Raw genomic sequence first — 14,795 nt, 5'->3', positions numbered from 1 at the left:
CACTTCATTTTCTGAGATGCCTGGTGCTGCTCCTGGCATGCTGTTCGACATTTATCATTTAACCAGGGTTGATCCCATGGCCTCTCTCCACAGATGCTGCCAGACCTCCTTAGTATTCCCAGCATTTCTTGATCCCATGGCTTGATGATAATGGTAGAGTGGGGGATATGCCGGGCCATGAGGTTACAGATTGTGGTTGAATACAATTCTGCTGCTGCTGATGGCCCACAACGCCTCATGTAGACCCAATTTTGAACTGCTAGATCTGTTCAGTATCTATCCCATTTAGCACGGTGGTAGTGCCACACAACATGATGAAGGGTTTCGTTATTGCGAAGATGGGACTGTGTCTCCACAATGACTGTTTGGTGATCCCAGGGCCAGTGTTACGGAAAATGGCATTCTAGGTGAACTTGTATTTTACTGTCCTTTGACTTTAAGTATGTAGTAGCATTAGCGAAAAGAAACCAGATTGCCAGTAAAGAGAGTGACTCACTTCCAATTACTACACCTTAAAATATTTTTTAAAATCCCCTCTCTTGAACAAGGCTTACTCAAAGTCTGTGCATTAAACACAAGAGTTTTTTTTAGTCTGTTTCACAGATTAATTGGTTTATTTAGAAACCTGACTGAATTCACCTGATGTCCAGCACTAGCCTGGGTAACTGGCGACCTTTGTGCTGCCCTCAGCACTCCTCAATACACGCTCCCCTAGGTGAGACAGCCAGCCCACTCCACACTGCACATGTGGCGCCCGCATTCTCCTACCCTTTCCTGGCTGGCACCAAGCCCACCTCTGGCCACTGCTCATTTGCTTACTTGTCTGATCCACATTCCCAGTGGGAGCACTGATTGGCAACCACTGATAGAATAATCAAACAAACTGACAGCCCACTCTTGAAACTCCCTATTGAAGGGTTTGGGAGTGGAAAGCAAGGGGGGATCTGTTCAATCCGCTGCAGAGCAATCCGCTGCTCGATCTGCCATTTATGATCTAGGTAAAAAAATAAATACTGAATCAGCTTTTTTCTGAGACATTGTTTCAGAGTCTCCTGGCCTGTCACATTTCATGCACCCTCCGACCACAGCTCCTTGGATGTTTGCCCAAGTCACCCACCTGCAAGGCAGACCCAGGTCAATTCTACAAAATACTATCATGGAAAAATGCAATTGTAAGTGGTGAGGATGAGGTCTGTACCTTTTTCTCTTGTTGCCAGTCTGGCAACTATTTTCTTCAGCTCAGTCAGAAGTGATATTACTGAGCTACTCTTGATGATGGACATTGAAGTCCCAATCTGTGCCCTTGCTACTCTCAGTGTTTTTTCCAAGTGGCATTCAACATGGAGGATTACTGATTCATCAGTTGAAGGAGGGTGGTAGGTAGTAAACAGCAGGAGGTTTCCTCACCCATGTTTGATTTGATGCCATAAGACTCCATGGAACTCAAAGTCAATGTTGAGGACTCCCAGGGTCACTTCCTCCTGACAGTGCGACTACCTCTGGTGATCTGAACTGCCAATGGGAACAGACATTCACAGTGATAATGATGGATGAATCCGGACATTGGCTGAAAGGTATTATTCAGTGAGTATGACTATGTCAGGCTGCTGCTTGACTAGAGTGTGGGACAGCTCTCCTAACCTTGGCATAAGTTCCCAGATGTTAATGAGGAAGATTTTACAGGGTTGACTGGTCTGGGTAATTCTTTGCCATGCCTGAATCCAATGCTTAGGTTGAAGCCGAGTGGTCCATCCAGTTTTATTCTTAATGTCCTTGTTTGAAGCAGTTTGATACTATTGAGTGGCTTGCTAGGCCATTTCAGAGGACAGCTAAGAGCCAACTACATTGCTGTGGATCTGGAGTCACATATAGGTCAAAAGCAGAAAAGGATGACGGGTTTCCTTCTCCAAAGAATTTCAGTGAATCAGATGCATTTCGAAAACAATCCAATATTTTCATGCTCACCCTCACTGAAACTAGAGTTTTATTTCAGATTTATTTAATTACTTGAATTCAAATTCGCAAACTGTTATGATGGAATTTGAACTCATGTCTCCAGATGATTATTCCAGGCTTCCACAGTCTCACCCCTGATTATCTCCGTAACCTCCTCCAGCACCGCAGACCTCCGAGATCTCTGTGCTCCTCCAATTCTGGTCTGTTACACATCCCTGATTTTCACCACTCTACCATTGGTGGCCATTCCTTCAGCTGTCTAGGTTCTAAGCTCTGGAATTTTCTACCTAAACCTCTTCGCCTCTCTACTTCTCTCTTCTCCTTCAAGATACTCCTTAAAAACCACCTCTTTGGCCAAACTTTGGTCAGCTGTCCTAATATCTCCTCACGTGGCTTGGTGTCAAATTTTGTTTGATAATCACTCCTATGAATCAACATCCTTGGGATGTTATTATTAAAGAGATAAACTGAAATAGAAGGAAGGGTTTTCACCTTGAAGGGAAATAATAGTGGAAGATATACTGTGCTGAGGTATCACAGAATCTGATTTACTTGAAATCACTCGAGGATTAGGAAGCACTTGGGAGGTTAAAAAAGCAAGAAGAATTTTTCTGATGAGAAGAAAGACTTTGTCTGCTGGATCGCTGGAACAATAAGACAATCAATGTTTGCACTTTTCACGTGGAATCTGACACTCGCTGTGGATGGTTTTCATCACGGAAAGTAATACTGAAGTAAAGAGTAGCAAAGGTGGTGCCAATAGGGGAGATTGAAATGCCAAAGCTACAATTAAAGACAGACTGCGTTAAGTAGTGTCTCCGACAACAGCAGCCATATGTTGAAAGCTGAATATTTCAGGACTTTAAGTTCTGAAGTTCTTGTGAAATTAATTGATTGCCTCCTTAGAAAACTGATGTGCGCCCTTGTCTGGGTCCACTGCTACACTATTGGCTAATTCAATTAAACTTTGAGTCATGAAGTGAGTTTAATTGAGACAGGCTGGCTATGAGGAAGGCTATGTGCCAAAGTCAAGATGCATTCTAAGTTCATAATAAAAAGCAGCAAAATTGAAGGATTTATCTTGAGATCTTTCACACTAGCTTCTCTGATAACATGATGTTTGTGCAACATCTAATGGATAAAACTCAACTTCAAATCCATACAGTTACTCACAAATATATTCTAACACAAATTGTGTTTAATAAAGAGGCAGCACAACAGTTAATACATTACTGTGCCAAAGTGCCACGACACAGGCTGGTAAAATGGTTCTTGTTCATATTACACTACACCACAAGTTTCCAATATCAGCTGGTCCATAATCAACAAGTACTTCCCTACATTACAACCGTGACAACACTTCAAATATATTTAATTGGCTATAAGTGCTTTGGGATGTCTTGAGGTTGTGAAAGGCACTATATAAATGCAAGTACTCTTCTCCTTTCTCACGTAGGGTTCACAAACCAAAGTGGACAATCTGTTGCATTTCTTTGCAGTTTGTTGCAAAATAGCATTGGTGGATATAGGTGGAGCTTGACTGCCCATCATTTTCATCCAAGGAATATTCCATAGCATGGGGAAGTTTGATAATGGGGAAGGAGTGGGTATGGAATAACTGAAACAATAGCAGGTAGAAATGAAAAAATAAATTGGGTCAAGAAAGATCCATATTTGTGTTTAAGGGAATACTTCAATAGTATGCAAAGCAGAGATCATTATCTTGTCCATAAGTATTTATTAATAAGATAGAAATTTCTGCTTACTTTTTAACTTTTAAAAGGATTTTTTTTTTTGAAGCTAGTGAAGCCTGGTCTTCAGGAGTCACTGCAGGCAGTCGGCAGTCTCATGAATGATATGTTAATCAGGGTTCTATGATGCAATTAGGACCTCAACACTATTTTAACAGTAAAGAATTTGAAGTCCTGCCTGTTGGCCAGCCTATAAGCAGAAACCTGGTGAGATTGGCTAAAGACTAAATAGGCTGAAGGATTTACAGTGACCACGAGATGCAGTTGCATCTGAGTGTGACTGATCTGACACATTACAAATTCTGGATTTCTGATGTTTTGGCCTCCATTTTAACATGCCTCTGGTTACTCACCCTCAAGGAGCAGTAAAACCTTAAGATGACTGCTGCTCTAGCTGTACAGTTGTGGTTGGAGTGGGAGGAAGAAGAGCAGCAGAAGGGCCCCCAACATGTAGCAGGACATCACAAAGGGCAGCAGGTGAGGAGATTTGCTCGCAGAAAGCCTTACCCACCCAGCAGGATGTACAGGCCTAGGATGACCTTCCTCGAGTTTACACCTCAGGGTCCAACCAGGATTCTACTGGGACCATCTCAAGTATTTTGCAGTCATCCACCCACAAGTGTGTCAAAGTGACTAATACACTATTTGCTGGGTGGGGTGTGGGGGAGGTGCCAATCTATATAGTTCCTCATTGACAAAATAGGAATTGCAGGAATGGTTCACTTTCCGTGTGCAGGGTGTGATTCTTTGCACTAATGTTGTCGTTGGGGCACCTCAGGATTAGCCAGGAGCTTTCATGAAGCAAAACAAGAAGGCTTCTGTGTATACCCTCTCCATAGAACCATGGAGATAATTTCAGTATTACAAGTGAGAGGTAGGGTACTGACGATAATAGCACTATAACAGTACAAAGAGAGATCAAAATCTCAGCATCCACTCAACTCAAGGGTTTCACCCTATCAATCTGCAGCTTGAGTGTGACCGTACCAAAAGCATCATGGAAGTCTGTGTCCAATTTCCAGGCAGCTGCTTTATATAAAAGGTAATTTATTTACCTTGTGACTGTCAAATATCTCCCTGCTTTTCTGACCTGGCATGGATGGCTACCTGGGGAACAAGGGATAACCCCCTTTAACCATGACCCCTGACACCCTTTTGCAACCCCACCGTGCCTGAGCAGATCAGGTATAATAATACTCATGCCAGCATAAAGAGGGTCATTGGGCTTCTGAAGCAACACTTCAGGTGCCTTAATAGGCCTGGGGCCTATCTTCAATATGCTCCGGCCAGAGTCTTGTCCATAATAGTGCCCTGCTGCATATTAAACAACATCGCTATCCAGAGAGGATTGGAACTGCAGCAGGCAGGCAGGCAAGTAGATTCAATCTTTGATGATGAGCAACAGGGTCAATGTGAAGCAGAAGCGAAGGGAAAAAGGCCAAAACAACAGCTTACACTTCTGCTCCGCTCAGCCCACAAACAAACCTTTCAAAAATAAAAATCACTAGCCTTCTTAGCCCTCTCCATGGTGCCAGGTTACATTGGCGAGACCAGCACCAGGCCTGAACCATGCCACACAAGGTTAAAATAGTGCAGGGGTCTGATTCACGTCATCAGACCCTGACCTTTGAATCTCAAATGCCGTGGATAAGCAAGACCCACACATGCTGCCTCAAACGTGCCTGTAAAATTGATGTGGGGCATGAGTGCGCATTAATCCAGAGGGTCACTGCTTCTATTTTAACCCCCACCTCTACATCCCTGGTCAAACCATTTTTGTCAGTTGCGGGGAAGGATTAAAATTGGACCTAGTGACTTGTGGCCCACATATGTTTCCTGAACCTTAGCAAGCCAGCTCACAAAGACCTCAAGGCAATTTATACTTACAGGGGATGAATTTCTGGGGGTAGGCGTGGTGGATGTGGATTCTCTTCCATATCTGCTGTAAATTTGTAGGAAGGGCTGAGGAAAATCTGGGAATCACCATTTATGCTATTTTTCAATTGTATCAGTACCTCATCTGTCCAAGTTATAGCACATTCTGATTTTTTTTTTTGATTTAGAGATACAGCACTGAAACAGGCCCTTCGGCCCACCGAGTCTGTGCCAACCATTAACCACCCATTTATACTAATCCTACACTAATCCCATATTCCTACCACATCCTCACCTTTCCCTATATTCCCCTACCACCTACCTGTACTCGGGGCAATTTATAATGGCCAATTTACCTATCAACCTGCAAGTCTTTTGGCTGTGGGAGGAAACTGGAGCACCCGGAGGAAACCCACGCAGACACAGGGAGAACTTGCACACTCCACACAGGCAGTCCCCAGAATTGAACCCGGGTCGCTGGAGCTGTGAGGCTGCGGTGCTAACTACTGCGCCACTGAGCCTCCCCCCACTGCCCTCCTCCACCTACCCCTCCAACCCCTGCCATGAAAATTTATCCCCATAACATCTGTTTGTTTGAATTTTATGAGCCTAGAGGTTTGAACGCTCCTGTTCTGAGTGTTGTTGCCTAATAGATGGATAAATCTCAGATCAGTTCACCAAAGTCTGTGAGTAATTTGTAATATGTGTATATTAATGGATTGAAAGTTTATGAGGACAATTTTAGCCTCTGTGTGTGCAGCTGGCAAGATGCAGGTGTGGCGACCCAGCAGCCGAATCATATTGTCAACAAGTTGCATGAGGGATTACATATCTGATTAGTAACATGCCCACTACCAGAATGAAAACATGCGCAGCTGAGGGTCTTAAAAGCCTGCAGGAATTTATAGAAGGTTTGCAGCATTAGTAATTGTGAAACACTCGTCATGTCAACCAGAAGTTGTGGGAGCAGTTGGCTAATTCAATGGAGGGAGAAAATGCAGTAAAGATTGTCAGGTACTAAAATTAATCAGTTAAGGTACCTGGCAAGAGGTGACGCAAGCTAAATATATGATCAGTGCCTCCCTCAAAGCTGACTGCAGTACAGTTTAATGGCCTTACTAGGGACTGAACTTTGTGCAGGGCTCCTAGCATCGGGCTGGGAGAACCCCACCTCTGCATTTTTTTGGCCCACCCCCGGAGCGATCCTCTGGTCTTTTGGGGTCAAAGTTTTAGGAGGCAGGATCCCTGTCAAGTTAAAGACTTTATAGGGACAGAGCTGCTGACCAGTCAGAGGGCCGGCAGCTCAGCAGTATCGGCAGTGCTACTAGGAGCAGTGACCACTTCTGGTCCCGCAGAGGCTCGGACCCAGGCCCAGTGATGGAACCCCAGAACAGGTAGGTAAGGTGGGGTTGCCAGGGCATTCCGGAAGGCCCCAGTGAGGGGGCTGGGTTGGGGGGGGTGGTCGTTCGGTACAGGGGGAGAGGGGTCCCGGTGGGTACAGTTGTTCCCAGGCTGGGGGGAGTCCTCCATGGACAATGAATTTCCCATGAAGGAGGGACCCCCCAAGCCTGAAGGGAGGGCTCCTCATTTTACTAGGTGTCCTCCCCACGCGGCAAAGGCCCCCTCGCTGCTGGTAAAATCCCGGCAGCGGTGGGAAGAGACTGTTAATAGGCCACTTAAGGGCCCCAATTGGTGTCTGGGCAGGAAGGTCGTCATTGGCCTATCCCGTCCCCAGGAAGATCAGAACTGGGAATCCCGGCATCGGGTTCCGTGATGGGCGGTTCTGCTCTGATTCTCCAGCCCCCGCCACGAAACCCACCTTGCAGACGAGCACAAGATCCCCTAGGTGCCTAGGTGTGCCATGGTGGTAGAATGCATCAAAGTCTTATTCTAATACATTAAGCTCAACATACGAACATGCATACAAACGTACGAACTTACGAATTAGGAGCAGGAGTAGGCCACTTAGCCCCTTGAGCCTGCTCCACCATTCAATTAGATTATGGTTGATCTGATTGTAACCTTGACTCCACATTTCCGCCTACCCCTGATAACCTTTCACCCCCTTTCTTATCAAGAATCTATCTACCTCTGCCTTAAAAATATTTAAAGACTCAGTTTCCACCGCCTTTTGAGGAAGAGAGTTCCAAAGACTCACGACCCTCTGAGAGACAAAATTTCTCCTCATCTCTGTCTTAATTGGGTGAGCCCTTATTTTTAAACAGTGACCCCCTAGTTCTAGATTCTCCCACAACAGGACACATCCTTTTCACATCCACCCTGTCAAGACCCCTCAGGTCTTATATGTTTCAATCAAGTTGCCTCTTACTCTTCTAAACTCCAGTGGATACAAGCCTAGCCTGTCCAACCTTTCCTCATAAGATAACCCGCCCATTCCAGGTATTAGTCTAGTAAACCTTCTCTGAACTGCTTCCAATGCATTTACATCCTTCCTTAAATAAGGAAACCAATACTGTACACAGTAGTCCAGATGTGGTCTCATCAATGCTCTGTATAACTGAAGCATAATCTCCCTACTTTTGTATTCATTTCGACTCACAACAAACAATAACGTTCCATTAGCTTTCCTAATTACTTGCTGAACCTGCATACTAATCTTTTGTGATTCATGTATTAGGACACCCTCTGCATCTCAGCGCTCTGCAATCTCTCACCATTTAGATAACGTGCTTTTTTATTATTCCTGCCAAAATAGAGAATTTCACATTTTCCCACATTATACTCCATTTGCCAGATCTTTGCCTAGTCACTTAACCTATCTATATCCCTTTGTAGCCTCCTTATGTCTTCTTCATAACTTACTTTCCTACCTATCTTTGTGTCATCAGCAAATTTAGCAACCATACCTTCACCTAAGTCATTTATATAAATTGTAAAAAGTTGAGGCCCCAACACTGATCCCTGCGGCACACCACTCGTTACATCTTGCCAACCAGAAAATGACTCATTTATGCCCACTCTCTGTTGCCCAATAGCTAGCCAATCTTCGATCTATGCCAATATGTTACCCCCTACACAATGAGCTTTTACTTTCCGCAATAACCTTTGATGTGGCACCTTATCAAATGCCTTCTGGAAATCTAAGTACCGTACATCCACCCGTTTCCCTTTATCCACAGCACATGTTACTTCTTCAAAGAACTCCAATAAATTGGCTCAACGTGATTTCCCTTTCACAAAACCATGTTGCCTCTTCCTGATTATCTTGAATTTTTCTAAGTGCCCTGCTATAACGTCTTTAATAATAGCTTCTACCATTTTCCCTAAGTCAGATGTTAATCTAACTGGCCTGTAATTTTTCTGCTTTCTGTCTCCCTCCCTTTTTGAATAAAGGAGTTACATTAGCTATTTTCCAATCGAATGGAACCTTCCCCGAATCTAGGGAATTTTGGAAAGGTAAAACCAATACATCAACTATCTCACTAGCTACTTCTTTTACGACCCAAGGATGAAGTCCATTAGGACCCAAGGACCTGTCAGCCCGCAGCTCCAACAATTTGCTCAGTACCACTTCCCTGGTGATTGAAATTTGCTTGAGCTCCTCCCTCCCTTCCATTTCCTGATTGACAGCTATTCTGTGGGATGTTACTTGTATCCTCTATCATGAAGACCAATGCAAAATACATGTTTAATTCATTGACCATCTCCTTATTTTCTCTTATTAACTCCCAGACTCACTTTCTATAGGACCAATGCTCACTTTATTAACTCTTTTATTTTTAAAATATCTATAGAAACTCTTACTATCTGTTTTTACATTTCTAGCTAGCTTTCTCTTGTACTCTAATTTTTCCCTCCTTATCAATCTTTTAACCATTCTTTGCTGTGCCTTATATTCTGTCCAATCGTCTGACCTGCCACCCATCTTTGTGCAATTATATGCTTTTTCTTTAAGTTTGATACTATTTTTAACTTTTTTAGTTAACCACAGATAGTGGGTCCTCCACTTGGAATTTTTCTTTCTGAATGGAATGTATCTATTTTGTGTATTCTGAAATATCCCCTGAAATATCCCCTGAAATGTCTGCCACTGCATCTCTAGTCACCTATCCCTTAACATAATTTACCAGTTCACTTCAGCGAGCTCTGCTTTCATGCCCTCATAATTGCCCTTGTTTAAGTTTAAAATACTAGTCTTGGACCCATTCTTCTCCACTAGAGTCATATAGAGAAACAGCACTAAAACAGGCTCTGTGGCCCACCGAGTCTGTGCCGACCATCAACCACCCATTTATACTAATCCTACATTAATCCCATATTCCCTACCACATCCCCACCTTCCCTCAATTCTCCTACCACCTACCTACACTAGGGGCAGTTTACAATGGCCAATTTACCTATCAATCTGCAAGTCTTTGGCTGTGGGAGGAAACCGGAGTACCTGGCGGAAACCCACGCAGTCACAGGGAGAACTTGCAAACTCCGCACAGGCAGTACCCAGAATTAAACCCGGGTCGCTGGAGCTGTGAGGCTGCGGTGCTAACCACTGCACCACTGTGCTGCCCCAAACTGAATGTAAAATTCAACCACATTATGATCGCTGTTACCTAGGGGTGCCTTCACTATAAGGTCATCAATTAATCTTATATCGTTGCACAATACCAGGTCTAGTATAGCCTGCTCAAATAAAAGCAAAACACTGCGGATGCTGGAAATCTGAAATAAAAACAGAAAGTGCAGGTCTGGCAGCATCTGTGGAGAGAGAAGCAGAGTTAACATTTCAGGTCTGTGACCTTTCATCAGAACTGGCAAAGTTTAGAAATGTAATAAGTTTTAAGCAAGTAAAGTGGGGGAATGTTTTGTCCTTCACCACACCATTAGTACACTCTTTTTGCCTTCGCCCCATGACCTCCTTGCCAGTTAATCTCTCCGGCCCTCTGTCCTATTATACACCTTCCCTTTTATTCTCTTTCCCCCCATGCCCGCTTTACTTGCTTAAAACCTATTACATTTCCAACTATTGCCAGTTCTGATGAAAGGTCGCAGACCTCAAACATTGGTCGGAATTTTAGCTACCTTAATTGGGTCCATTTGGAGGCATCCAGGTGGTAAAATAGCATCTGATGATGTCGGGTGGGGTCCCCAGCATCATCACGCACAGGCGCCATTTTACAATCCAGGAAGTTGGGCGCGATTGAGTGGCCGCTTGCATGCCCAACTGCAAGTAATTGCAAGATACTTAAAGCAATTGAGAAGCCAATTGACTGGAAATTTACATGGCCATTTGATTTTACAGCCATAAATCAGGTCACCTGTCGTGTCGGGGACCCAGCAGCTTTGAAAGGGCGGCAGGCAGACAATCAGTGAAGGTGTTGGAGTTAAAGTTTTTGGTGTTGCTTATCTGTGAGAGTTTCTGTGTGTCATATAAATGTAAACATTTTTAGCTCGTGCAGAGGGCTCCAACTGAGTCTGACTCACTGCAGCTCGGGGCCTATCTGTCCTGAGTCAATGAGTGGAATGAAGGGGGTTGTGTATGCCTGTTCCTGACAGCTGGAGCTTAAGAGATTTAATCATTGAATCTGGTAACCAGTCCAACGATGGGAATTGTGCATTCTGGAGGCAGCACTTCAGAGGAGGAGGACCATGCCCCAATCAGGGATAGAAGAACAGCTGGGCATGGGCATGCGCAAACAGCTGGTCAAGTTGCTCCCCGTTATGTGGGAGAGAGAGCAGGTGGCAGAATCGGGCAAAAGCCAACACATGTCAGGAGACACGCCTACCCAACAGGCAGGGTATACTGACCACGTCTGAGCTACCTGCACCTGTCGGAACGCCAGTGCAGAAGAAGGCTGCATCTGTCACGTGAGACCGTGACATTTCTCTGTGAGATGGTGGGATTGGATGTTGCCTCAAACTGCCTCGGTGGCCATCCAATGCCTGTCATGCTAAAGGTGACCGTCGCCCTTAACTTGAATGTGCGTGGCTCTTTCCAGACTTCGACGGCAGACCTGTGCGGAGTCTCCCAAGCAGCTGCGCACCACTGCATAAAGGTTGTGACTGATGCATTGTTCAGACGTGCCAACAATTTCATTTGTTTCAAAATGAACAACATCAACCAGGCTGAATGAGCAAGAGGACTCAGAGCAATCGCTGGGTTCCCAATGGTTCAGGGTGTGGTAGATTGTACGCATGTGGCAATTGGATCACCAGCAGGTCATTCAGGGACATTCATTAACTGAAAAGGCTTCCATTCATTGAACGTTCAGCCTGTATGTGATCATCGGAAGAGAATCTTGCAGGTTTGTGCACGGTACCCAGGGAGTTGCCACGATGCATACATTCTCAGAAACTCCCAGGTACCTGCTCTATTCAGTCCCCTGGACAGACTGGAAGGTTGGATACTTGGCGACAGGGGTTATCCTTTGAAGACATGGCTGATGACACCTGTGAGAGTCCCAAGGGGTCATGCTGAGGAAGGCTTCAATGAGAGCCATGCGACCACAAGAGTGACAATCAAACAGACGATTGGTCTGTTAAAGATGAGATTTAGGTGTCTGGACCGCTCAGGAGGAGCACTGCAGTACGCGCCAGCACGGGCATCCAGGATTATTGCCATTTGCTGTGCCTTGCATAACCTGGCGATGGAAAGGGGAGATGCCATTGATGAGGTTCCACGTAACCGTGAGGCATCATCAGATGAAGATGGAGTTTCCGATGAGGACAATGGGCAACACCCACATGATGGTATGGTACAGGAAGCAGAATGTCCTCCGGAATTAAGAGCAAGAGAGACCTGGGATGCCCTAATAGACAAGCGTTTCTCTTGAGAGGATCGCTCCATGCAAAGATTTCACATTGTGGCATGCAATCAGCCATTGTGGGATTGCGAGAGGGGAAGGACACGTACATCTAAGGGAAGAGATGATCTGATTAAAAACAATTTCATGTCATGATGAACCCGACCCAAGTGTGTGACATTTCATATATAACCGCCTCAGCAGCGCAATGATGTCTGATGCTACCTCATGGATGACGTATGCAAACTTAAATGTTCAAACCACAAATTTATTTACAGTGGTATAATGTGCAATTGAAATAAATAATTGGAAGGTAACCCAGTGAACCAGGAGTGATGTTACTGTGATTGCTTAAAACGTTTGCCGGTGCTCTTACGTGTGGACGATCCCTCGTCACCAGACTCACCAGAGGCAGGTGGCTGGTCGGGCTGCCGCCCTGCTCTCGATGACTTTGGCGGACATCCTCTGCCTGCATGCAAGCCACGGCATATCAAGGTGCTCATGAGAAATACCAGGGGCACACTCTAACACCCTGGGAGTTTGCGGTTGACATGTCACGGGCAGAGGGAGCAAGGGGCTGCATGATGCATCAGAAGCGCCCTGAGAGGAGTTCCCATGTGCTATTGGCTGCTGCCCCTGGGCCCTCCTGAGGCTCGACTGGTCCTCAAAGCTGACCTCAGAGGGATGAGCCGCATCGACCTGCCACATGCGCATCTGAATTTGCGCCCTGATGGCCTGGTCCAGGGAGGCTACACTCCCCCTGAGATCACAGATGGCTTCCAGTACTGGCTCCTCCACTGCAGCCACCAATCTGTCAACGGAAGATGCCAGATGGACAAATGCCTGAGAGTTTGCAGCAGACATGCCCTGGATGGAAGTTTCCAGGGTATGTGCTATGGCTCACAGTGTTTCTGGCAACTCCGCCAGATGTTCATGCACCGCATTTTGAACCTGCAACATCTCCCGCCGAATGGATGTTCTCAGAGGTGCGTCATCAGCTTGAAGCTCTGCACTGGCCTGGTCTCCCACACTCCTCCAAGTGTGTGAGGCATTGGCTGGTTCTGCCTCTGGTGGCTGGTGATGTGATAACACCCGTAAGTGACATAGTTTCCGCAGAGACAGTAATCCCAACCGTGGTGGAAGTATCTGCGCCAGCATTTGGTGAGGTGCGATGATGTGACGGTGCACCCTCTGAAGCGATCTCCTCATCCTCAGAGGGGGACTGTTGAGCCCCCAGGACCTCTCCTGGCCGCTGATGTGTTTCACCTGTAGGGAAAATCAGTTTGATGAGCACCACAGATTTAAACACATGTTCCTTACTGCAGTTTGCACACATTTGTGTGAACCAACTTTTATTAGCACACTTCAGTGCATGAGACAATCACCACTGCAACTGCCCCCCCCCAACCCCACCGCCCCCACCCCCACACCCTCCCACCACATTATGGGTCACTCACTCTGACGACCAGGGCCACCAACCTCGCTATCAGCCACGGTGCATCCTCCGTCCTCTCCTGGCCAGCATCAAGGCATCCTCCTCCATACTTGTCAGGTATGCCTGATTGCCCTGGTCACCACGGGTCCGGGACCAATCTCGGGCATTGTGAGACCTCTTCTATTTAAACAAGTACACCTAATTTAGACATATGATTTGGTCTCTCACACCCTCACCCATTGGGTTTGCTGTTCCATTTCAGCGCTACTGCAATGCAGTGCCCAAATTGAACACTATTGGGTCATCATGCATCCCTGGCCTGCCCATCCTGCACCCCAATACAATGCAGCAGGCAAGAACTACTCATTGTTGGTTTCCACCTTGCATCATTAGGACAGACTGACCCTAGTCTAACACATTCACAATGAGATTAATGAGGAGTACCCCTTACCTGGGCAGAGCGAAGCAGGTCATTGATTTGCTTGCGGCACTGGAACCATGTTCTCCGTACCACACAGCGGCTGCTGACCTCCTCGGCAACCTCCACCCTGGCCCTCTTGGTTACTTCTGTGGGCCTTCTTCGGCCATCAACGTTGAATAATATGTCACACCTCGCCTCCACTGCCTGGAGGAGGACCTGCAGAGAATTCTCTGAGAAACTGGGGGCTGTGGTGAACCTTCTCCCCTCCATCACTCGGGATTTCTTCTGCCACTGTTTACCCTTTCCTGTCCCTGGGCACTGTCAGTCTTCCTTCACTTCTTCACTTTCCAGTCAGCTGGCCACCTCGGCAGTTACACTCACAACTCCTCCTCCGCTGTATTTCCCGAGCGTCTGCTCCATTGTACTACTGGCTGCCTTTTTAAAGGGCTGACATTGGCCCTGCCCCCAAATCCTCTTCTGCAGCCGGCTGCGTGCACCCTGAAGGGTGCCGAATACACTGAGGGGCCGCTAATTGGCAGCCCCGCGTGTAATGCCAGTGGGCGGACGACGCAGAGTGGATTTGGTTTTCTCGGCTGCTT

Source organism: Heterodontus francisci, chromosome 7 (assembly GCF_036365525.1).
Source record: "Heterodontus francisci isolate sHetFra1 chromosome 7, sHetFra1.hap1, whole genome shotgun sequence".
Classification (NCBI taxonomy): domain Eukaryota; kingdom Metazoa; phylum Chordata; class Chondrichthyes; order Heterodontiformes; family Heterodontidae; genus Heterodontus; species Heterodontus francisci.
This window is presented reverse-complemented; position numbering follows the sequence as displayed.